The sequence below is a fragment of the Furipterus horrens genome, unplaced genomic scaffold (assembly GCF_987537825.1).
Source record: "Furipterus horrens unplaced genomic scaffold, mFurHor1.1.pri manual_scaffold_8, whole genome shotgun sequence".
Lineage (NCBI taxonomy): Eukaryota > Metazoa > Chordata > Mammalia > Chiroptera > Furipteridae > Furipterus > Furipterus horrens.
This window is the reverse complement of record NW_028327178.1, coordinates 45,858,063-45,883,260: the sequence shown is the minus strand read 5'-3', so window position 1 is coordinate 45,883,260 and position 25,198 is coordinate 45,858,063. Positions and strand designations below refer to the sequence as shown.

Here is a 25,198-nt window from a genome sequence, read left to right as displayed (position 1 = left end):
AGGTATTTTTCTTTCTTTGCCTGGCTTATTTCACTAAGCATAATTCTCTCTAGTTCCATCCGTGTTGTTGCAAATGGTAGAAGTTCCTTCTTTCTTTCTGCTACATAGTACTCCATTGTGTAAATGTATCAGTTTTTTGATCCACTCATCGACAGATGGGCATTAAGGTTGTTTCCTGCACTTGGTTATTGCAAATAGTGCTGCTATGAACAAAGGGAAGCATAGGTTCTTTTGAATTGGTGTTTCAGGATTTTTTGGATATAATCCTAGCAATAGAAGGCAGTTCCATTTTTAGTTTTTTGAGGAGAGTCCTAACTGTTTTCCATAGTAGCTGCACTAGTCTGAATTCCCATCAGCAATGCACTAGGGTTCCCATTTCTCCGCATCCTCTCCAGCACAAGTTGTTTGTTGATTTGTTGATGATGGCCATTCTGACTGGTGTAAGGTGGTATCTCATTGTGGTTTTTATTTGCATCTCTCTGATGGCTAGTGATGTTGAGAATTCTTTCATATGTCTATGGACCCTCTGTATGTCCTCTTCAGAGAAGTGTTTGTTCAGGTCCATTGCCCATTTTTTAATTGGGTAGTCTGTCTTCTTGGTGTTGAGTCATATAAGTTCCTTATATATTTTGGAGATCAATCCCTTGTCTGAGATATCATTGGCTAATATATTTTCCCATATGGTTGGTTCCATTTTAATCTTGCTGATGTTTTCTTTTGCTGAGAAGAAACTCTTTAATTCAATGTAGTCTCATTTGTTCATTCTTTCCTTTATTTCCCTTGCCTTAGGAGATATACCAGTGAAAATGTTGCTATATGGGATATCTGAAATTTTCCTGCCTATTTTCTCCTCTAGGACTTTTATGGTGCCAGGGCTTACATTTAAGTCTTTGATCCATCTTGAGTTTATTCTGGTGTATGGTGTAAGTTGGTGGTCTAGTTTCATTTTTTTTTCATGTCCCTATCCAGTTCTCCCAACACCATTTGTTGAAGAGGCTCTTTTCACTCCATTTTATGTTCCTTCCCCCTTTGTCAAATATTAGTTGACCATATAGACCTGGGTTTATTTCTGGGCTTTCTATTCTGTTTCATTGATCTATATGTCTGTTCATATGCCAGTAGCAGACTGTTTTGATTACCGTGGCCTTGTAGTATAGTTTGATATCAGGTATTGTGATTCCTCCTCCTATGTCCTTCTTCCTCAAGATTGCTGTGGCCATTCAGGGTCTTTTTTGGTTCCATATAAATTTTTGAAGTATTTGTTCTAGGTCTCTGAAAAATGTCATTGGTATTTTAATAGGGATTGCATTGAATCTATAAATTGCTTTGGGTAGTATGGACATTCTAAGGATGTTTATTCTTACCATCCATGAACATGGCATATGCTTTAATTTTTTTTGTATCTTCCTTAATTTCTTTCTTCAGTGTTATGTAGTTTTCTGAGTACAGGTCTTTTACCTCCTTGGTTAAGTATATTCCTAGGTACTTTATTTTTGTTGCTATGGTAAATGAGATTTTTCCTTTACTTTCTGTCTCTGATATCTTATTGTTGGTGTACAGAAATGTCTTCAATTTCTGAATATTGACTTTGTACTGTGCTATTTTGCCGAATTCACTTATTAGGTGGAGTAGTTTTTTTGTGTGGAATCTATAGGGTTTTCTATGTACACTATCATGTCATCTACAAATAATGACGTTTTTACTTCCTCTTTTCCAGTTTGGATGCCTTTTATTTCTCTTTCTTGTCTGATTGCTGTGGCTAGAACTTCCAAGACTATGTTGAATAGGAGTGAAGAGAGTGGACATTCTTGTCTTGTTTCTGACCTCAGGGGGAATGCTCTCAGATTTTGCCCATTGAGTATGTTGTTGGCTTCAGTTTTCTTGTATATTGCCTTTATTATGTTGAGGTATGCTCCATCTATTCCCATTTTGCTGAGTTTTCATCATTAATGGGTGCTGTACTTTATGAAATGCTTTTTCTACATCTATTAATATGATCGTGTAGTTTTTGCCTTTTTTTTGTTCATGTGGTTTATTATGTTTGTTGATTTGTGAATATTAAACCTACCTTGCATCTCTGGGATGAATCCCAGTTTGCCAATTTTTTGGTGAGGATTTTAGCATCTATGTTCATCAGCGATATTGGCCTAGAGTTTTCTTTCTTTGTTGTGTCTTGACCTGGTTTTGGAATTAGGGTAATACTGGCTTCATAGAACGAGTTTGGGTGTCCTCCATCTTCTTGAAATTTTTGGAATAGTCTGAAGATGATAGGAGTTAGTTATTTCCTCAATGTTTTGTAGAATTCACCTGTGAAGCCATTCGGTCAAGGGCTTTTGTGTTTCGGGAGTTTTTTTATTACTGCTTCAACTTCACTAGTTGTTATTGGTCTGTTCAGGCTTTCTGCTTCTTCTTGATTCAGTTTTGGAAGATTATATGTTTCCAGGAATTTGCCCGTTTCCTCTAGGTTGTCAAATTTCTTGCTACACAGTTGTTCATTATAATTTCTTACAATCCTTTGTATTTCTGTGGTATTGGTTGTGATTTTTCCTCTTTCGTTTCTGATTTTATGTATTTGGGTCCTCTCTCTTTTTTTCTTTTTTATTTGTTTGTTTGTTTATTTGTTTTTAGAGAGAGGGGAAAGAAGAAAGAGAGGGAGAGAAACATCACTGTGTGGTGCCTCTCTCTTGCATCCCCAACTGGGGACCTGAAGTGCAACCTATTAATTTTCCCTGACTAAGAATCGAACCAGCAACACTTGGCTCACAGGCCTATGTCTCTTTTTTTCTTGATGAGCCTGGTTAAAGGCTTGTCAGTTTTGTTTACCTTTTCAAAGAACCAGCTGCTACTTTTGTTGATCTTTTGAATTGTTAGTTTAGACTCTATGTCATTTAATTCTGCTCTGATCTTGATGATTTTCTTGCTTCTACTCTCTGGGCTTTGCTTGTTGTCCTTCCTCTAGTTTTTGTAGCTGTAGGGTTAAATTTTTTATTAGACATTCTTCTATCTTTTTTAGGGAGGCCTATATTGCTATGAACTTTCCTCTCAGGACTGCTTTTGCTGTATCCCATAGGTTTTGGGTTGTTGTGTATTCATTATCATTTATTTCCAAAAACTTTTTAATTTCTTCCTTGATGTCATTGTTAACCCATTCATTATTTAATAGCATGTTATTCATTCTCCATGAGTTTTAATGTTTTTGAGTTTTTTCCTGAGGTTGATTTCCCCTTTCAAGCCATTGTGATCTGAGAAGATGCTTGATACAATTTCAATTTTCTTGAATTTGTTGAGGCTTGTTTTGTGTCCCACCATGTGGTCTATCTTTGAAAATGTTCCATGTGCACTTGAGAAGAATGTATATTTTGCTTCTTTGGGGTAAAAAGTACTATATATATCAGTTAAGCTCATTTGATCTAGAGTGTTGTTCAGTGCCTCAATATCTTTGGTGTTTTTTTTTTTCTTCGAAGATCTGTCTATTGTTTACAATGGGGGTGTTAAACTTTTCTACTATGAGTGTGTTGCTTTTTATATCTTTCCTGGAGTCTTCCAAAATTTTTCTTACAAATTTGGGTGCTCCTAGGTTAGGTGCATTTATGTTTACAAAGGTTATATCTTCTTGATGGATTTTCCCTTTAACTATTATGAAATGTCCTTCTTTGTCTCTTTCTATGGCCTCTGCTGTGAAATCTGTTTCATCTGATATAAGTATTGCTACCCCAGCTTTTTTTTCATGTCCACTTGCTTGATATACTTTTTTCCATCCCTTCACTTTAAGTCTGTGTATGTTATTTGTTCTAAGGTGGGTGTCTTGTAGACATCATATATGTGGGTCATGCTTTCTAATCCATTCAGCTACCCTATATCTTTTGATTGAAGTAATTTAATCCATTTACATTTAAGGTTATTACTGATAGGTACTTGTTCATTGTCATTTTCCCCCTTTGTACTTGTCTTTCTCTCTATCTCTCTCTGTTTCTTCATCTTCTTAAAGCAGACCCTTTAGCATCTCTTGCAATACTGGTTTGGTGGAGATGTATTCTTTTAACCTTCTTTTGTCTTGGAAACTCCTTATTTCACCTTCCATTTTCAATGATAGCCTTGCTGGGTAGAGTATGCTTGGTTGTATGCCTTTGTTTTTCATTGCTTGGAATATTTTTTGTCATTCCCTTCTGGCTTGTAGTGTTTCTGCTGAGAAATCTGATGATAGCCTTATTGGAACTCCCTTGTATGTTATTAGTTGTTTCTCTCTTGCTGCTTTTAGGATTCTCTCTTTGTCTTTGAATGTTGCTATTTTAATTATGATGTGTCTTGAAGAGGGTCTGTTGAGGTTCATTTTCATTGGGAGCCTCTGTGATTCCTGGACTTGCATGACTCTTTCTCTCCACGTGTTAGAGAAGTTTATTGTCATTATTTTTTTTTAAACAGGTTTTCTATCCCTTGCTCCTCTTCTTCTTTTTCTGGAATGCCTATGATATGGATATTATCACGTTTCATGTTGTCCTGCAGCTGTCTTAGAACCTCTTCAGTCTCGTTCAGTCTTTTTTCATTTTGTTGCATTGTCTGGGAGTTTTTCTCTACATTGTCCTTCAGCTCACTTAACTGATCTTCTGCTTCCTCTAGCCTGCTTTTAATTCCTTCTACTATGTTCTTCAATTCAGAAATTGTATTCTTCATTTCCTCCTGGCTCTTATTGATAGCTTCTATGTCCTTTTTCATGCTGGTGTAATTCTCAGTAAGTTCGTTGTAGTTTCCCTGGAGTTCCTTGTAAGTTCCTTCGGGTTCTTTGTAGTTTTCCTTGAGCTTGCTGAGCTCATTGATCTTTCCCATAATCCATGTTTTGAATTCCATATCTGATAGTTTCTCCCCCTTTATTTCATTTAGCACTCTTTCTGGGGATTCTACCTTTTATTTTGATGGGGGTTGTTTCTCTGTCTCCCCATTTTTGTGACTCTTCTTTTTTGTTGCTGCTTCTTAGATTGATCTGCACTTCCTGGATCTGCCTCTGGTGGCATCAGATCGTGTATCAGTCTGGCCCTAGGCAGCCTGTTGGTGACTTCCAGGGATCTATTGCCTTTGTCTGTCTCCTTTAGTTGTTAATCTATTCAATTTGTGGTTAGCCGTCAGGCTTAAGGACCGAGGGTGTGACAGCTTAATTCCTGTAGGCAGGGCTTTTGCTTCTTCTCAGGTTGATGCCACTCGCCCCTGAGAGGGGAATGGTCTTCCTGCAGTAATGGGGATGAGTCAGCAATTGGACCCAGTCGGCTGCTCCCCCAGTTCTCCCTTCAAAGCCATTGTGCCAAATTCTCCCCAAGCATATCCAGTCCTCTCTGCCTTCCCTCTGCTTGAGCCCAGGGTAAGTGGGGACCAAAATATTTTCACATGTGATCCGCTTAAGAGCTCTTTTTCTCCAGCTGTTTCTCTCTGGCTAGCAAGAAACCCTGTTGCTTTTTGCCTAATTTCCTTTTAATTTTTTTAATATTTGCCTGCTGCAACTTCGAGTTGCAAACGTGCCTTCTTCGCTCAGGCTGCCTTAGTTGAAAGGGGCGAGGTTTGCTGCTGCCCAGGATCCAGGTACCGGAATCATGTGGGCTGCTGCTCGCTCCCTCCCTCCTGGTGGGTGACTGGCTCACTGGTCTCTTTCTTCCCCTGGATGCACTTCTGGGCTTCCTCTGCACGGGAGCTCCCTTGGAGGGATTTTCAGATTTGAACTGGAGCTTTGTAATTGCTCTATAAAAACAGAACTGGGCAGTCCAAATGTTTACGGTAGCACCACCTGAAGATCAGGCTGTTGCAGTCGCCTGCTCTGGGAGTCACAGCCATAGGAAGGATAGGGACCTAGGGACACTGTTAAACTGATGTCTTCCTGTTAGGAAGAATGAGAGGGAAGAGCAGAGCCAAAGCAGGCAGAGAGTTCAACCATATGCTGCTGGGAAATAGAGGTTATATGCTCCCTCCTCCCTGTGTCTCTTAACATCTGACTTCTGTATTTCCTTACACACAAGAGCCTCTGGAATCTTTCACCTGTGCATGCATGTACATTTTCTACTGTGACTTAATCACACTAGACTGTAGACTTTCCTTTAAAATGTACACTGTTTCTCCCTGCTCCACCCCCCCCCCCCAAATAATTTACTCGGCTTGGCCAGCATGCTACCTTTGATTTTATTTGAGACTTGTTAGAAAATAGTAAACAAATATATTTTGGAGTTCTCCAGAGTAAATCTATGGAATGATTAGGAGTTAGGTCAATGGTGAATTTGGGGAATAACGTTTAACTGGGAGCTTGTTTATGCCAGGTTTCACTTAAAAGAATTGTTGTGATCTTCACTGGTCTATAATATTTCAGAAGCCAGGATTTTTATGTTTATCTTTTCTCTCACATAATCTAAGAAAGTGATTGCACTTAATAATTGATAAATAAATACTCTTTAAATTGAAATTATTATTCATAGTGTTTTATTTTTCTTAATTTCTTTTAGCTTATTTTGACTAGTACTTACACTTCAGATTTTTTTCCTTTAAGCAAATATTTCATGATTTCTAAGGAGAATATTTTTTATTCTCTTTTTTCTTTGTTCTTAGAGTAACTTTGAATGGGATAGGACTTCAATACTTTTTCTGTTGCTTATTTGTGTTTAAATTTAGTTCCCTAAATGTTTAGAAGAAAACTGGGTTCTGAGAGTTTTTGTGACTACACAAAATTCTCTCCCTCTCATATTATTTTTGTGTAGCATTAACCTAAGGCATCATGCTTGCTGAAATATCCTGTCTTCATGTTATTTGGACAACCCTTTTTCTTTTTATTGCATGTTGCCTATCCTGATAAGTTTTCTTTTTATTCCCAACAGTTTCTCTTTAGTGAGAAGACTTGTCCTGCAAGGGAACCTTCGTAGTTCAGTTTTGAGGGTTCATAAAAAGCTAGACTGCTTGGCCCCTGGGCCCTAAGGAAACACATGGGTTTGGGGTGGGGATGCTTACATTCACCTGTTATTATAAAGAGCAGCATTGATCCTAGATTCAGGTGTTGTTTTCAGATTAGCCCTCCACATTTTCCAGTGAGACACTGAAGCCATTTTGAGACTATGTTTTTCTTGGATCCTTCAGATACCCCTTTGGCTCCTTAAAATTTCCCTGACACAGATTTACACAGACACACACAGGTGTGCATATAACACACAGGCATGGCTATTGGTTATTTGTCCTATCTGTTTGTATTTCGGGATTGATAAAGACACCTTGTCTCTTAGTTTTGTTATTGTAAATGTGTCCATGGACTTTTCTTTTGTTACCTCATTACCATTTGGGGGTAGGCCTCACTTTTTCATTTTTTGTTCCAACAACTGCTTTGTCATTCTGGAGCAGGACCAGAATATGTTTCTTTGAGAAGCTCCTGAGAAAGGAATCTTTCTTTTTGTTTTTAATTAATTAATTTGTTTGTTTATTTATTTATTTTTAGAGCGAGGGGAAAGGAGAAAAAGAGGGAGAGAAACATCACTGTGTGGTTGCCTCTCACTCACGCCCCCAACTGGTGACCTGACGTGCAACCTAGTCATGTGTCCTGACTGGGAATCAAACTAGCAACACTTCCACTGAGCCACAGCAGCCAGGTCGAGAAGGGAATCTTTCACTGACACCTCAGGACTTTCTTATTTTCCAATTTTGCCAAAGTTCCAGAAAAGCAACAAGACACAATGTTATCCTGTTATAACATTTTTTTCAGCATACAAAAATTCATGAAAGCATCAAACCACAGAATTGCAGCACTTGAAAGTTTAGCGCCAATTTCCTTCTATCATACTATATCTCACATGAGTAATTGTTTCCCCCAGAAGCAAAAACATCTTAAATTCTGGGTTCACACTCTTATTGATAAGTACAGAGCACAACAGAATGTAAGTATTATCTGGAGGAAAATAGAAAGACGATAATAGTATCTTTGTCACAATGTGAGCTAAATAGTGCCTTTAGTCCTAAGTCAACTTTTGAACCTAACACTCAGCCAGGAGAAATGTTCCATGAAGAGGCTGATAGTGACATTAAAAGTTATATTACCTGGTGGGAAGTGAGGTGGGGCTTGCCTTCCCTGCTGCCAGATTGCCCTTCCTTCTGAAAACTAGCACCTAAAGCATTCCTATATTAAAGGAAGTTTCAGAGCTATGTTTAGAAGGCATCTCCTGCTACCATGCCTTACCTACAGCCCACCTGCTTTTTGGAACTTTTTCCTGTAAGCTCTCATTATTTTTTAAAACATCTTATATTAGGGCCTGTGAATCTGGTACGTCTGGGCTGAGTATCGTGTGGCTATTATCCAGAAGCTCATCAAATAGGGTACTCCACATTAATAATAAGTAACTTTCCAAATAAAGTACATTCTTGTATACTTTCACCTTTCATTCTTGAATTCTCCACATCCCAAACATCCTTTTCCTCCTCTTTCTCCATACAAAGCTACCTCAACCTCTCATCCTGCTGTGGTTAGGCCTTCTTCAGCTCAAGGTCAGTTCCACTGGGAAGCACTATGTCTTGTGTGTGTCTCTGCATACCTTTGCCTCTCATCAGCTTCTGAATTACTTGGGCCTTGGGAATGTATACTTTTTTTTAATAACATAACTCCTTTGTTATTTCTATTTCTCCAGAATAAAATCTGACCTGCAGAAAGTCAACAGAGAAAGAAGATAAAGAGGAAAAGCGAATCTGGGATATTAAACAGCATGCTTTCCTTAATTTGCCCATTTAGAAGAGAGCATGCATTAGGTCTGGAGATGAACCTCCCTGACCAACATGAGTAACTGCACTCACTGATAAGGACATAGAGGTGTGCCTACCACTGAGCCTGACCTGGTCCCAGAATGAAGCTGGATTACTCTGGAGGCAGTAATCAAGACATTCTTCCAGGTCAAGAGCTTTATTCTCCTTATAGTAGGCTTTTCCCATGAGAAATACATGACTATGCATGAGCAATATGAAAACTAATCTATCAACAACATCTTACTTAGAAGCCTAAGTGCTCCTGTCTCCATATGCTTCTCTTGACATTATTGTGTTGTAGTCTGGGCATGACAGTATCCAGGAGGGAACCAAGGCATAATATAAAATGGGGGGGGGCAAGACTACAAGCAGTAATAAGAATGGAGTTCGAAAACTGACAGTCAAAATTCTAGTGAACTGACTTTCTAATATTTCCTTCATTATAGAACTGCTATAATGAAGTAAATATAATTCTGAGATAACATACTTTTTATTAAGTTCATTAATTTGTTCACTTATATATTAATTAGTGTAAATCTGTATAATATACAAACTTCCAATGACCTCTTTCCATTGAGGTCATTGGAAATGATATGACCTCCTGTATTCGTGGAGCTTATAATTTAGTCCAGGAAATGTGCAGGTGGCTTCTACATGATAAAGATGGTGAAGTGTAATATTAGTAATAAGATGACAAAATATGATGTGGCCATTTAAACAAATTCACCTCTACTCCAGCAAGCCCTCTGAGGGGGCTGTCTTGAAACATATAGTTTTTATTACATTAAAAAATATAAACAATAACATACAAATTTCTTTAAACTGGTAATCATTCTTAGTTTTACTTATCTAATAAGACAAAGAAATCCAATGAGAGATTGAATGTTAACTAAGTACATATATAATTATATATAAAATAAACCTAGAAGATATTTCTTTGCATTACAGGCATTAAAGGTCATTTTCAAAATGATACTTTATGAGCTTGACAGGAACTATACATTTTTGTTATATTTCTCAATACCTCTTACCACCCTGATGAAGGCAGAGTGACAGAAAATTAAGCAGCATTACAACAGATTAGAATTTCTTCTTACATTGCACTTCAGATTTGCCTAAGATCTGGAGGATACTGAAAAGATATTTGTTGGCTAGAGTTGAGAGTTTTTAAGTGGAGGGATACTTTATCTCCAGTGACTATTAGAATCCTTCTAACAATGAATGTAGTATATGTATAGTGTCATTAACACAGTGAAGGGAAAATAATTCACCATATAACCCCCCCCCAAATATTCTGGTATCATTTGTTTCAAATAGTAATACTAAAAGCAGCCCATTTTTCTATTAAAATTTTCACTTAGAAGGCATTATTTTTAATTTTCTAAATTATATGTTAGTGATCCTATTAAAAAGAAACATTATATTAGAAATAATACCCAATTTGTTATCTTGAATCTTTTCAACCTTCTAGATTTCAGGTAATTGGTGCTTTCCCACCCAGTGATATTTTCTGTATGTGGTTCTGTGAGTTATGTAGTTGATATTTTTATTTGTTTAATCTATAAAATTAGTTATAAATTATGGTAAAGGGTAAGAAATTTTCCCTGTTTCTATAGCAATTTAAACCCTAGAGATGTTTTTCAGCAAGTCTGCCTCCTAAATTATTCCCTGGTTGTGACTTAGGAAGCTAAGGAAGATCCATGGTTTCAATTAGTTTACCAAGAAGCTATTTAGTGAACTGCTGGAAAAAGATAACTGAAACACTGTCATGAAGCATCCCCATAGCTGGAATAAAATAACTCTTTATTGAGTGAATAGTATATGAAAGACGCTGCACTAAACCCATTGAGGAATAGCAGGTGAATTACATAGGGTCTTATCCTTTTCAAGGAACCTATAGTTCATTAGGAAATGCTGAAAAAAAATGGCTGTAGGAAGGAAGTGTATGCAAGAGCGAAACACGAGTATAACAAATTCAGGGAGAGGGGATATAAGTACATTTAGACAAATAAAGACCTAATGAAACTTTAGCAGAGATGAATACTAATTTTTATTAACTCTAGGACATTAAAAGTAATCCAATCTAATGAAAAATCCCCCATGCTTAAATCTCAGCGGTGGCTTCAAATGCTAATGTAGAGATGAAACCCAGATACCGCTACTTTAATAAAGCTCCCCCAACTTATTTTGTTAAGTTACCAGGTTTGGAATCACTACTTCAGCATCCTGGATAAGGGGTAAAACAGTCTGATATCAAATTCCCCACTGACAGAGAACTCACTATCTTGGCAGACAGCACAGTTCTTCCTTAGAAAACTGCGGTGTAGAGTGTTCTTTTGGATTCTGAATGAAAATTTCTCCATGAAACTTTAATTTATTAATCTTTGTTCTGCACTTGAAACCAGGCAATTCAAGCTCATCTCCTATGTTATCTTCTACAAATATTATAGTTTTATGCTTTACATTTAGGTCTTTGATACATTTTTAGTTAATTTTTAGGACAAGTGTACAGTCTGTGTCTTGATTCTCTTATTTTTGCATGTGGAAGTCCTGTTGTTCTAGCACCTTTTGTTGAAAAGACTATCTTTTCTCTGTTGCATTGCCTTTACTTCTTTATCAAAGATCAGTTATTTAAGTGATCTATTTCTGGGCTCTCTATTTCATTTGATTGATCTATTTATCTATTCTTTTGCCAACATCACACTGTCTTGATTATTGTAGCTTTATAGTAAGCCTTGAATTCAAGTAGTGCCAGTCCTCCAACTTTATTTTTCTCCTTCAGTATTGTGTTGGCTACTCTGGGCATTTTGCTTGTCCATAAAAATCTTAGAATCAGTTTTTTCAACATCCACAAAATAGCAACTTACTAGAATTTTGATGGGAATTGCATTGAATCCATAGGTCAAGTTGGAAAAAACTGACATCTTGATAATATTGATTCTTCCTATCCATGAATAAAAAGTATCTCTCAATTTATTTAGTTCTTTGATTTCTTTTATCATAGCTTTGTAGTTTTCCTCATATAACTCTTATACATATTTTTTTTAGATCTAGCCTGTTGATGTGATGTATTACATTCACTGAGTTTTCCAACTTGAACCAACCTTGCATATCTGTGATAAATCTCTCTTGGTTGTGGTGTATAACTCCTTTTATATATTACTAAATTTTAATCTTGAAAATTTTATCAAGGATTTTGCTTCTATGTTCATGAACAATATTGGTGTGTATTTTCCTTTTCATGTGATGTCTCTGTCTTGTTTTGGTATTAGGGCAATGCTGGCCTTATAAATTGAATTAGAAAGTATTTTTTCTGCTTCTATCTTATAGAAGAGATTGTAGAGAATTAATATAATTTCTGCCTTAACTATTTGATAGGATTTTCCAGTGAACCTATATAGGCCTACTGCTTTCTGTTTTAGATTGTCTATTTAGACTTAATTTTTTAAAAAAGTATGTCTAAATAGACTTATTAAATCTAAAACAGAAAGTAAGATTGTCCTGTCATTGATGTACCTAACAATTTTTAATGACTCTTCATTGCTTTGAAAAAAGTCCCAAGCCCTTAAGATTGACAGTAGTTTATATGATCTTGCCCATTATTCTCTATAACCTCTATCTCACATTTGCTTTCTGAGTCATGTCTACATAGACCCTTTTTCTGTTCCTTGAAGGTTTAATCCTCAGGGGTATACACCTGGACTATCACCTGTTCACAGTACCATTCCCACAGATTGCTTACATAAGTTAAAAAACAGCTCATCCTTCATATCTCTTGTATATTTTTTGTGTGTGTGTATCCTCTCCATAGTACCTACCAAAGTGGAATTAACTCTTTATTGTTGTTATTTGTTTACTGATTATCTTTTTTACTAGACTATCAGTTCAATGAAGATTATCTGGTTCACTCATGCATGGCCCTACAATTCAAACAAATGCCCATCATATATTAGTCACATATCAAATATTTCTCACACTGTTTCTATGGATAAGGTATTTACATTATCTTCCTTATATGAATGAGGAAACTGAAACATTGAGAGAGCCGATATATGGTTCCACTGCATTACTAGTAAATTAGATGTACAGGTTCAAAGTGATGCCAATGACTGGTGCCATGTTGTCAAAAATTGTACTGGAACAGGACACTTCGTTGGGGCCTCACATAGACTGATGTTATACTGGTCCTTGGGGGATCCTGGAAATCCTTAAACTTCTTTATAGCTTATTTTAGATAGGAGGATTTATAGAAAATTGAAGCTACACAGCTGTCAGTTACTTCTTAAAATATTCTGGTTCACAAATAATTTTAAGAACAATTTCTATAGGGAATTATCTTAAAGTGTCACAATTTATTTTAAACCTCTGTAGACAAGATTTGTTAGTACTGTTTTTGGCACACAGGAAAAATGAAGTCTTATTAAGAAATGTTATAGTAATAATTTTCACTTTTTAAGAAGAGTAATACAAAGTAATTTATTTTGTTTAAAAAATTAATCTTAAATGCCTCTATAAGAAGGGTGATTTTCTTCTGAAAATTGTCAATAGTGCTTTAAATTAACTGACACCGCTATTTAAACCACATAAAGAACTTCAAGAGAGAAATTGTTGGAGGGATTTTTCCCCCCAGATTCCTTTTTCACTACTTCATAAATGAATGAGGCTTGGCATTGTTTAGAAAAAATTGGCATTTTATATAAAGAGAGATCAAAGAGAGCTATATCTCCTCAGCAGTTTAAATGCATAAACACTTTGAGTAGTAATAATGAACAATTAATTGCCTTAGAATGTTTGGACCCTGGTATTTTTGTATAAGTTCCAGCAGAAGCATAGTTACAAGAAAAACAATTTGGTGATCGATCATAGTCTTGAAACCAAACTCAGTATTGAATCTCTTAAGCATCAGAGAGTACATTGTAAGGAAATGGATTCCCAGGTCTCTGAAGATGAATCAGAGACATTAAAAGCTGATGTGACCTTGTTGATGGTTAAATCACACCAAGAAACATCACAGCTGTATATACATTAACATTTCCTCAAGAGGAAACACATATGGACTTCCGGCCAAGATGAAGACCTAGACAGACATGCTGCGTCTCCCTCCACAACTAAGAAGGAATACAACTACTTCAAAGCTAGAGACAACAAGAAGTTCCAGAAAATCAAGCTGCAGAGAAGTTCGACAAACAAAGATATGAAGAAGAAATACTCATTCAGACAGGTGGGGGCGGGGACCAGGGTGGAGAAAACATGGTGTGGTGGTGGCAGCATCAGGCTGCCAGAAAGCACAGTCGCACATTTTAAAAAGTCAGGAGAGACACCTGGGGAACACTCCCAGCACAAGACCAGACCACGCAGCTTACGGTCCCAGGGTTGGGGAAAATAAAACCTCATTGTTTCTGACTGTGAAAACCAGTGGGGGTTGGGGTGGAGGAAGAAACAGCCAGTCTCTCAGCAGAGTCCACTTGTTTAAAGGGCCCCTACAGTCCTATAACACCCACAGACCCACCCACTCTGGGAACGACAGCCAGAACAATAACTAGAGAGGTGCCAGTTCCATACAAAGTGGGAGAAGTGCCTGAAAAAGGGGTGTGTACTGAGTAAGTGACATTGTTCCCTCTCAGAGCCCTCCCTCACATATGGCACCACAATGTGCTGAAATAGGTTGCCCTCTACTGATGAGAAAACCTAAGGCTCTGCCCATTAAAATGTAACAGGAGCAACAACTCTACCTAAGATACAGGGGCAAACAAACACAGGAACCAGAGAAGTATGGCCCAAAAGTGGAAACATATTAAGGTTCCAGTGGGAGAACTAAGTGACGAGGAGATAGCCAACTTAACAAATGAGGAGATAGCCAACCTAACAGATGCAGAGTTCAAAACACTGGTGATAAAGATGCTCACAGGCTTGACAGATATGCTTAAGTACAGCAAACACATAAGGGAAAAAAGTGAAGGCTATGATAAATGAAACAAAGAAAAATCTACACAAAACCAGGGGTGAAGGGAAGAAAACCAGGTTCAAATCAATGATTTGGAACATAAGGAAGAATAAAACAGTCAACCAGTACAAAATGAGGAAACAAGAATTGAAAAAGTGAGGAGAGGCTTAGGAACCTCTGGGACAACTTTAAACATGCCAATGTCCAAACCATAGGGGTGCCGGAAGGAGAAGAGAAAGAGCAAGAAACTGAAAAATTATGTGAGAAAACAATGAAGTAGAACTCCCCAAAACTGGTGAAGGAAATAGATATACAAGTCCAGGAAGCACAGAGAGTCCCAAACAAGCTAGATCCAAAAAGGACCACACCAAGACACATCATAACTAAAATCCCAAGGGTTCAAGTTAAAGAGAGAATCTTAAAAGTAGCAAGAGAAAAGCAGAGAGTTACCTACAAAGGGATGCCTATAAGACTATCAGCTGATTTCTCAAAAGAAACTTTGCAGGCAAAAAGGGACTGGCAAGAAGCATTCAAGGTGATGAAAAGCAAGGACTTACAACCAAGACTACTCCCTCCAGCAAAGCTGTCATTTAGAATGGAAGGGCAGATAAAGTGCTTCCCAGACAAGGTGAAGTTAAAGGAGTTCATCATCACCAAGTCATTATTATATGAAATGTCAAAGGGACTTACACAAGAAAAAGATAAAAATTATGAACATTAAAATGACAACAAACTCATAACTATCAACAAATAAATCTAAAAAATAAGAACAAAATCCAACTAAGCAAGCCATAATGGGAACAAAATCATAGGTATGGGGATCATTTGGAGGGCTATCAGCTGGGAGGGGGAAGGGGAAGAAATGGGGAAATGGCACAGGGATTAAGAAGCATAATTGCTTAGTACAAAATAGACAGGGGAAAGTTAAGAATAATATAGGAAAGGGTGAAGCCAAAGATCGTATATACACAATCCATGGACATGAACTACGGAGGTGGGATTGCTGGAGGGAAGGTGGGTACTGGGCAGAAGGGAGCAAATGGTAAAAGTAAATCAATAAAATTACTTTAAAAAAAAGGAAACACATATATTAGGAATGTTTAGTCTTTCAGTTTGGAAATACAAACCCCAGGCATAAAAGTTCCATTGTGTAATAAGAGTTTGGTAATTTCCTAGTTTTGGTTGGGTCTTACCTGTATCGAGACTGTTCCTGAAATTTGTCCCATTATGGAAAAGCCATAATAACAGATGCTGCATTAGCTCCTGTACTATGTAGCCTCCTTTTTAAAAAAATATGTAAACTTTGCCAAATAAATCCAAAAAAGAGATGTGTGTATATTTCTTTCCAATATATGTAATCCACCTGAAACCTTCCAGAAGCAAAAATTCAAAACAGAATCCCGTGTTTCTATCTCCTTCTAATCTTTTCTGGATATTGCTCAACAAATACATATATAATGAGAGATAGAATTTAGAGTTGTACCTGATACATTCCTGAACTGGTTGCACTACCACATTTTTCCCTTGTGGTCTGGTATTATTAAAAAGGAGGCAAAGTGATTTACAATGACAGTATCCTTTTCCAGCTTCTATTTAGGGATTATATTTCTCCTTCTATCAAGAGAACTTGGCTATATTGAATTTTATATCCAGTAGGAAGAAAACTATTTACAATATAATTTAACATATCCAGTCTGTGTTTTCTAGGGGGTGAAGTTTTGCAGTTAAACTTTGCAATTGTCTACTTGTATCAAAGTTTACAACTCAGAGTATTTAATGGATGAGGAAAGATATTAGAAAGGCTGCAATATGGGGATTAGATGGTTTCACAAGTCCTAATACTTCAGAGATTACCTAAAAGGATCAGATGTAGGGTAGAAAGTGCCAGGGTGGGAAGGCAGGAAAATGTTGCTGAGATACTTTAAAATAGTAAAAAATCCATCTTTATGCATGACTGATGAGACAAAGATCTCCCCAAAATGAATTTCTGCAATGACACTACAAATAAAATTCATAAAATATTTAATATGTATAACATCAAGGTAAGTGGTCAGCTAAAAAAATGATTTAGAAAGCTATGTATCTCAACAATTTTAAATAATCATTAAAAGAATAACATAAATTTTCCAATTTTTCCATCTATCTTTTTGGAGGAGGGAAATTAATTTTAAAAAGTATTATTATTGGTTCTCTAAAGTAGACTGTTAGTCCTGTAAACTCCTTTCATTTGAGGCCCTTAATATTACCAGAATACAAGATGAAGATGCCAACAAAACAAGTTTAAGCCTATATGGTGATATGCCTCCATTAACAAATTAATATTGCAAGTGATGTAAAATGTGTTTTTCAGTCACTGAAATGTAATCTAGTTTTTCATAAAAAAAAATATAAATGATTTATTCACCACATAGTCAAATTAATGAATAGATAATGTGTTGTATCCTTCTTAGGATATCACATCTAGTGGTGTGTGATGTTTATCTGTTTCTCAATGGTGCCATAAATTGGTCAAAGTGTGGCCTTATTTCTCCACTGTATAAATGCACTTTATTTCTTTCTTACAAGTTATAAGGGATCTGTGGGGAGATACTTTTTAATTATGCAAATATCCTTCTCCCTATAACAAGTTCCCCTGCATTTAGCTTCCATTGAGGGTCCTGATCTGAGCCAATCTTTACCATGATAGTTGCAAAGTGATAGCTTTCCAACACCAGCACTCCCTCCACAATTACCCATCAGGTCTTAGCATCACAACTTATGTGATGTTATTAACCAATGTTACCCCAGTAAATTTAACAACAAAACAGAAAAAAACTCTTATCTATATGGGCTCAGAAAATTTATAGCTCATTACTGTATATACTGTCCAAAAAGAAACTTAAAAACTTTTTTTTAAGATCTGGGATGGACTTTATTGGACATATTGCTGCCCAAGTGATGGAGCACTACAATCGGGGATCTGAGACCCAGGCACTGAGTTTCAAGAGGCCCAGAGGTCAGGGCTGTTTGGAGGGAGGATGCAAGAAGCTGGTGAGAAAGCCCAAGAAATATTTTGCTTGCTGGATTTGGAGAGCTTGGCTAGGTGCTGCTGATCCTCCATCTCTAGCCAGCTTTGTCTCTATTTAAAAGCCTCCAGTGGGTCATCCTTCAGGACATAGCAATCCAACATGGTCTGTACTTCCTCTACACTGTTCTACACTTTTTGAGGAAAGAAGACAGGTCTCACAAGACCAATTCATTGAGGTTGCTGTCCTAGGGCTGAAGAGCGACACCATTGTAGGGCTGTAGACTGGAGGCTTCCTTCTGGCGGTCCACAACAGCTACACAGGCCAGGACCCGATTCAGACAGGAAATGTCCTTAACATGTGCACATTCATGTATCACGGGGTGTCTGAGAAGAGATGAAGCCATGGGGTTCTACACTATTGATGGGTGGAAATGCATTCATGCCAGTCTCTGACATGATGATTTCATACAAAGGGACAAGCTGCTGGAATAAGGTCTTGATGCCTGAACACTTCTTAAACCTCCAACCAGTGGCCAGCAACCACTCTGGGTGCAAGGGGATGCCAGTGAACTCCAAGACCAGTGTGTAGGGCAGCTGGTAGTACAGTTCCCACAGAGGGTCTGGGAGAAGGCAGGGGCTGGTGATTTGATGGTCATCTGCTTATAATCTTTGAAATATATGTCTGGTGCAACTACTGTACCAAAATTGGACCATTGTTGACTTCATCAGAATCTTGGCACCAGTTTTATCCACATAGTTGTTTCCTAAGATACAGATGACACTCACTGTCCCACTGGCTCCAAGCACCCCAGCAAGCCAGAGTGTGACTTTTTGGATGTAGCTGGGACCCTTCATGACCTTTTGCTGCTATGATCCCTGGGCCTGGGCCCGAGCCTTATTGCTGAGGCAGCTCCCAATCTCCTTTGCCTGGTCAGGGTTGGGGGAGATGGCATCACTAGCCTTGCACACAACCCCGGTAGCCAGCTCTGCAAGCAAAGGGTCAGCACCACTGAAACCGCCATCTTGCACTGACGTCAGGAAAATGTAACTATTCTTGGTTCTAGTTTTCATATAACCAACCATTCCAAATCTTTAGCATTCATTTCAACAAATCATCACTCCTTTCACTCTAAGATTATGTGGATTTCCACTTTATCAGGGAAACTAGGGACATCAGTTGTAAATGACTCAACATTTCTTCTCTTATCTTGCACAAGAAAATGTATTTGCATCCATATCTATTCTTGTCCACTTTTGTCAAGTCAGAAGATGAAGTAGCCTCCTTATGTCCCTTCCTTCCTCCCTTTGTTCGTTCACCCCCCCATCTATTTATTATCAGCTCCTGTGAATCAACCACCTCTTCTCATAAAGTGACTAGCCATATCGAATTAGGGAAGCCTTGGGGACCACTTCTAACCTTAATTACATCCTTAAAAGCCTGTCTGCAAATATTGTCACATTCTGACGACTAGGGCTTAAGATTATGATATGTGAGTTTTAGAAGTAAGTTCTCATTCCATTTAGCATCTCACAGGAACCTTTTAACTGACATCCCTGCTGGCAGTATGGCCAACCTTGAAGTCCATCAGTGGTTCAAGCATCATCTAACTAATCTACAAAGAGATGAAGAATAATTTGTATATTTTAAATAATCACTGCCCTCTATTCCTATCAGATCATTAACAGTACCACTTATGTAAAAATCATAGCCTCGATGGATCACAAAAGTGCTGTTAAAAGTGATGTCATTTCTATACATTTTGAATACCATGCACCAAATTACTTTCCAACTGTATACTTTACTACTTTCAAATTTGATGAGTTTATTTATTTATTTATTTGTATTTATTTTATAAATTGAATTTATTGGATGACATTGGTCAATAAAATTATATAGGTTTCAGGGATAAAATTCTATAATACTTCATTGGTATACTGTATTATATGTTCATCACCCCAAGTCAAGTTTCTTTCCATCAGCATTTATCCCCTCTTTACCCTCTCCTACCTCCCCCTGTTACCAAACAGGAATGAACCAGAAGCAAGTCTGCGTCAGGCCAGCATGTGGTGTGTGGGTTCTTGACTTTGTATAGGAAAGATTTCACAGCATGAGTCCAGGTGATTTGGGGAATACACTTATTAAGGCTAGGTACTGTGAAACAAAGGAGGGACTTAAAGCAAATACTTAGGGTAGAAGAAGTAATAGGAGAGAGACTGGGTGGTAGGTATTCTGCTGGATCCCCAGAAAAGTTACAGGAAAGGAGTGAGCCAAGGCAGTATTTTGCTGTTAGCTCACCTAGGAAGTAAGAGAAAAAGGGGGCCATGAAGACAGGATCAGGAGGTAAGCCTGAGTCAAGCTGCCACTGCCCACTGCTCCCCTGGCTACAAGTCTCCTTGGGACACTTTGAATAAAAAGTTCATGCCTGAGAAGGGGCATGGTCATGCTCTAGTGTGAGCTCACACTGTGTCTTTGTTCTAAGGGCTTTTTACCTTCTTTCTGTGGTTGACATCTTAGAGAAGTGTTTTAGCAGAACATTCATTAGTTTTCTAGTTGCATTTTTAATATGCTGATGCACCAAAATGAGCACATGGGAGTATGAGAATATTCTTTGGTCTTTTATACTGTTTACTTTTATCTTGGGTCAATCCAGCTTTTAATTTTACTTTTTTTTGTTATTTGTTTCCATGACTGCATTTGTCCTCAGCACAAATGAATTAATTGGGTCTTTGTTCTTTATTTTCCAGGCCAGGGAGATTTAAGTTATCTATTCTTTGGTTAAAGAGGGGAGGTACGAGCCATTCCCTCTCAAGTATTCTTGCTTAAGGGAGATAAGTTCTTGTGATTCACCAGCTGGCTATCAGCCACTCAAATTGTCCAGCCTTGTTTAATTTTCATGTCTCAGTTTCTCCATTCCACTTGTCCAGGAATTTTCCTAGATCCTTAATATACTGCCTCACCCCAGCCCCCTTTCCCCCTTTCTCTCTGGTAATCACCATACTATTTTCTGTCTATGAGGTGGTTTTTTTGTTTTGTTTTGTTTTGCTTAATTTCTTTACCTTTTCTACCCTCCCTTTCCCCCTCCCCTCTGACAGCTGTCAGTCTGTTCTCTGTATCTATAGCCAAGATTTGGAGCAGTCCAGGTACCTGCCCATCAGTAGATGAGTGGATTAAAAAACTATGGTACACTTACACAATGGAATACTACTCGGCCATAAAAAAGAGGACACTCTTACTTTTTGCAACAGCAGTGATGGACCTGGAGAGTATTATACTAAGTGAAATAAGCCAGTCAGAAAAAGACAAATACAATATAATTTCACTTGTGTGTGGAACCTAATGAACAAAATAGACTAACAAAAAATATAAACAAATTCATAGATATATATTTTCTTTTGAATTATTGTATCAATCACATTTATAATTGCAAATAACCTCAATTTAGACCATAAATTATTTTATTTTATTTTATTTTATTTTGATAGGTAAATGGTACAGGGTTTCTTTTTTTTTTTTTTTTTTTTTTTGTTTTTCAATTACAGTTGTCCCCTTTTCTCCCAATTTCTCTCCCCAACCCAACCCACCCCCTCTCCTGCAATCATATCCCTCCCCGTTGTCCATGTCCATGAGTCATTTATATATGTTCTTTGACTAAACCCTTCCCTTACTTATCCCCCTTCTCTCCCTCCCCCCTCCCCCCTATTGACTGCTATTCTGCTCTTTGTTCTATTTAGTTCTTTAGTTTCCTGTATTAGGTGATATCATATGGTATTTTTCTTTCTTTGCCTGGCTTATTTCATTAAGCAAAATTCTTTCTAGTTCCATCCATGTTGTTGCAAATGGCAAGAGTTCCTTCTTTCTTTCTGCTACATAGTATTCCATTGTGTAAATGTACCACAGTTTTTTGATCCACTCATCTGCAGATGGGCACTTAGGTTGTTTCCAGCACTTTTCTGCATCTATTGATATGATCATGTGATTTTTGTCTTCCATTTTGTTTAGGTGATGTATTATATTTATTGATTTGCGAATATTAAACCATCCTTGCATCCCTGGAATGAAGCCCACTTGATCGTGATGTATGATCTTTTTGATGTATTGCTGGATCCTGTTTGCCAATATTTTATTGAGGATTTTAGCATCTATGTTCATCAGTGATATTAGCCTGTAGTTTTCTTTCTTTGTTGTGTCTTGACCTGGTTAGGGGATTAGAATAATACTGGCTTCATAGAAAGAGTTTGGGATTTTCCCCTCTTCTTGGATTTTTTGGAACAGTTTGAGGAAGATAAGAGTTAGTTCTTCCCTGAATGTTTTGTAGAATTTGCCTGTGAAGCCATCCGGTCCAGGGCTTTTGTGTGCAGGGAGATTTTTGATTACTGTTTCAATTTCCTTCTTTGTTATTGGTCTGTTGAGACTTTCCACTTCTTGATTCAGTTTTGGAAGGTTGTATGTTTCTAGAAATTTGTCCATTTGTTCTAGATTGTCAAATTTCTTGCCATACAGTTGTCTGTAGTAATTTCTAACTATCATTTGTATTTCTGTGGTATCAGTCGTGATTTCTCCTCTTTCATTTCTGATTTTGTTTATTTGGGTCTTCTCTCTTTTTTTCTTGATTAGATTGGCTAGACGCTTGTCGATTTTGTTTATTTTTTCGAAGAACCAGCTCCTAGTTTTGTTGATCTTTTGGATTGTTTGTTTAGTCTCTATGTCATTTAGTTCTGCCCTGACCTTGATGATTTCGTTTCTTCTTCTTGCCCTAGGCTTTGTTTGTTGTTGTTGTTCTAGTTCTTGTAGCTTTATGGTTAGGTTTTTTATTTGAGAGTCTTCTATCCTTTTCAGATATGCCTGTATTGCTATGACCTTCCCTCTCAGGACTGCTTTTGCTGTGTCCCACAGGTTTTGGGCTGTTGTGTGCTCGTTATCATTAGTTTCTAGAAATTTCTTGATTTCTTTTTTGATGTCATTGTTAATCCATTCATTATTTAATAACATGTTATTCAATCTCCATGAGTTTGGGTGTCTTTGATTTTTTTCTCTGAGGTTGATTTCTAGTTTCAAGGCATTGTGATCTGAAAAGATGCTTGATATGATTTTAATTTTCTTGAATTTGTTGAGGCTTGTTTTGTGTCCTATCATGTGGTCTATCTTTGAAATTGTCCCATGTGCGTTTGAAAAGAATGCATATTTTGCTTCTTTGGGGTGGAAAGTTCTATATATATCAGTTAGGTCCATGTGGTTTAGTGTGTTGTTCAATGCCTGTATATCCTTGGTGTTTCTTTGCTTTGAAGATGTGTCTATTGTTGATAATGGAGTGTTGAAGTCCCCTACTATGAGTGTGCTGTTGTTGATATCCTTTTTGTGGTCTTCTAGTATTTGCTTTATGTATTTGGGTGATCCTATGTTGGGTGCATATACGTTTATCAATGTCATATCTTCTTGATGTCTTGTTCCTTTAAGTATTATGAAATGTCCTTCTTTGTCTCTTTTTATTGCGCTTGCTTTGAAATCCGTTTTGTCTGATATGAGGACTGCTACCCCGGCTTTTTTTTCCGGTCCGTTTGCTTGGAATATTTTTTTATATCCCTTTACTTTCAGTCTGTGTAAATCTTTTTTTATGAGGTGTGTTTCTTGTAGACAGCAAATATGTGGGTCCTGTTTTCTTATCCATTCCATTACCCTATGTCTTTTAATTGGAACATTTAATCCATTTACATTTAAGGTTATTATTGACATGTATTTTTTCATTGCCCTTTGTACCTCTGTTCCTCTCCTCTCTTGTTCTTTTCTTCTTTTTTCTTAGAACACACCCTTTAGCATCTCTTGCAATGTTGGTTTGGTGGAGATGTATTCTTTTAGTCTTCCTTTGTCTGAGAAACTCCTTATTTCACCTTCTATTTTGAATGAGAGTCTTGCTGGGTAGAGTATTCTTGGTTGTAGGCCTTTGTTTTTCATTGCTTGAAATATTTTTGACCATTCCCTTCTGGTTTGTAATGTTTCTGTTGAGAAATCGGTCAATAGCCTTATTGGAGCTCCCTTGTAAGTTATTTGCTGTTTTTCTCTTGCTGCTTTTAGGATTCGCTCTTTGTCTTGAAATGTTGCCATTTTAATTATGATATGCCTTGGAGTGGGTTTTTGGGGGTTCCTCTTCTTTGGCACTCTCTGTGCTTCCTGAGCTTGTGTAACTTTTTCTCTCGTCAGGTTCGGAAAATTTTCTGTCACTATTTCTCCTATCAGTTTTTCAATTCCATGCTCCTTTTCTTCTCCGCCTCTAATTCTGATGATCCTGATATTATTTCTTTTCATGCTATCTTGTAATTCCCTTACATCTTGTTCATATTTTTTTAATCTTTTTTCATTTTGCTGTATTGTCTGGGAGTTTTTCTCTACATTACCTTCTAACTCACTAATCCGATCCTCTGCTTTGTTTAGTCTGCTTTTGACTGATTCTACTGTGTTTTTCAGTCCAGAGATTGAATTCTTCAATTCTTCCTGGTTCTTGTTAACAGTTTCTATGTCTTTTTTTATGCTGGTGTAGTTCTCTGCAAGTTCCTTGTAATTTTCTTGGAGCTGCTGATAACTTCCTTGGAGGTTGTCATAGTTATTTTTAAGGATGTCGAGTATATTGAGCTTCTTTACCACCATTGTTTTGAATTCAATGTCTGACATTTGGGCTATGTCTATTTCATCTATCTCTCTTTCTTAGGATTCCTCTTTTCTTTTCATTGAGGGGTTATTTTTGCGTCTTACCATAAAAATATGGAACGCTTCACAAATTTGCGTGTCATCCTTGCTCAGGGGCCATGCTAATCTTCTCTGTATCGTTCCAATTTTAGTATATGTGCTGCCGAAGCGAGCACTAGAGCATAAATTATTTTAAATTAATTTTCTTACTCATGAATTAGCACAAGGATGGTAATTGAATAGATATATGGTATATAAAAAATAACTGCACTCATTTGAACTTCCATGCAAGTCAATGGAGGAAATGTTTTCTAAATAAGCATGTATGTTTACCACATCAAAAAAATTGGGCATTCAAAGGATAAAAATGCTCATAATGTGTAACAATGCATTGTGAATAGAGAGAATAAATGTTAGTAATGTTAAATTTAATAAATTAAACACTTGAGTAGAGACTCCAAATTATTATTATTTAAACTATCACCTAAAAAATTCATAAAAAGGAAAAGAAAAGAAAAGAAAATGAACCAGTAAATCAGATGACTTATTTAAAGGAATAATAAAGCTGTGAAATAAAATGTAATAAAAATGTTCAAAAGTGGAATTACTTTTTCAGAAAAAAGAAAATCTAGTATCAACATAGTAAACATTAGGAAATTCCTATAAGATTAAACACTATATAAGAAATAAAGTTCTACTTCTTTTAAAGATCTCCAAAAAAATGTTGATAATTAAATGAAGAAATAGTACCAATGGCAATGCAAAATAAAAGCAATATTTATAATCAGATGTTTTTAATATAGAGAATTTATGGAAAGGCGAA

At 37.0% G+C, this 25,198-nt stretch overlaps 1 non-coding gene and 1 pseudogene across 1 annotated transcript; both read right to left on the bottom strand.

Annotated features, from left to right (window-relative positions):
* Positions 1-17,685: 17,685 nt before the first annotated feature.
* LOC150002847 (mitochondrial import inner membrane translocase subunit TIM50 pseudogene) lies at positions 17,686-18,718 on the bottom strand (annotated as a pseudogene).
* Positions 18,719-24,444: 5,726 nt separating this feature from the next.
* LOC150002846 (U6 spliceosomal RNA) lies at positions 24,445-24,551 on the bottom strand. The gene has a single exon (XR_016512915.1). It is a non-coding gene; the product is annotated as a U6 spliceosomal RNA (small nuclear RNA).
* Positions 24,552-25,198: the final 647 nt, after the last annotated feature.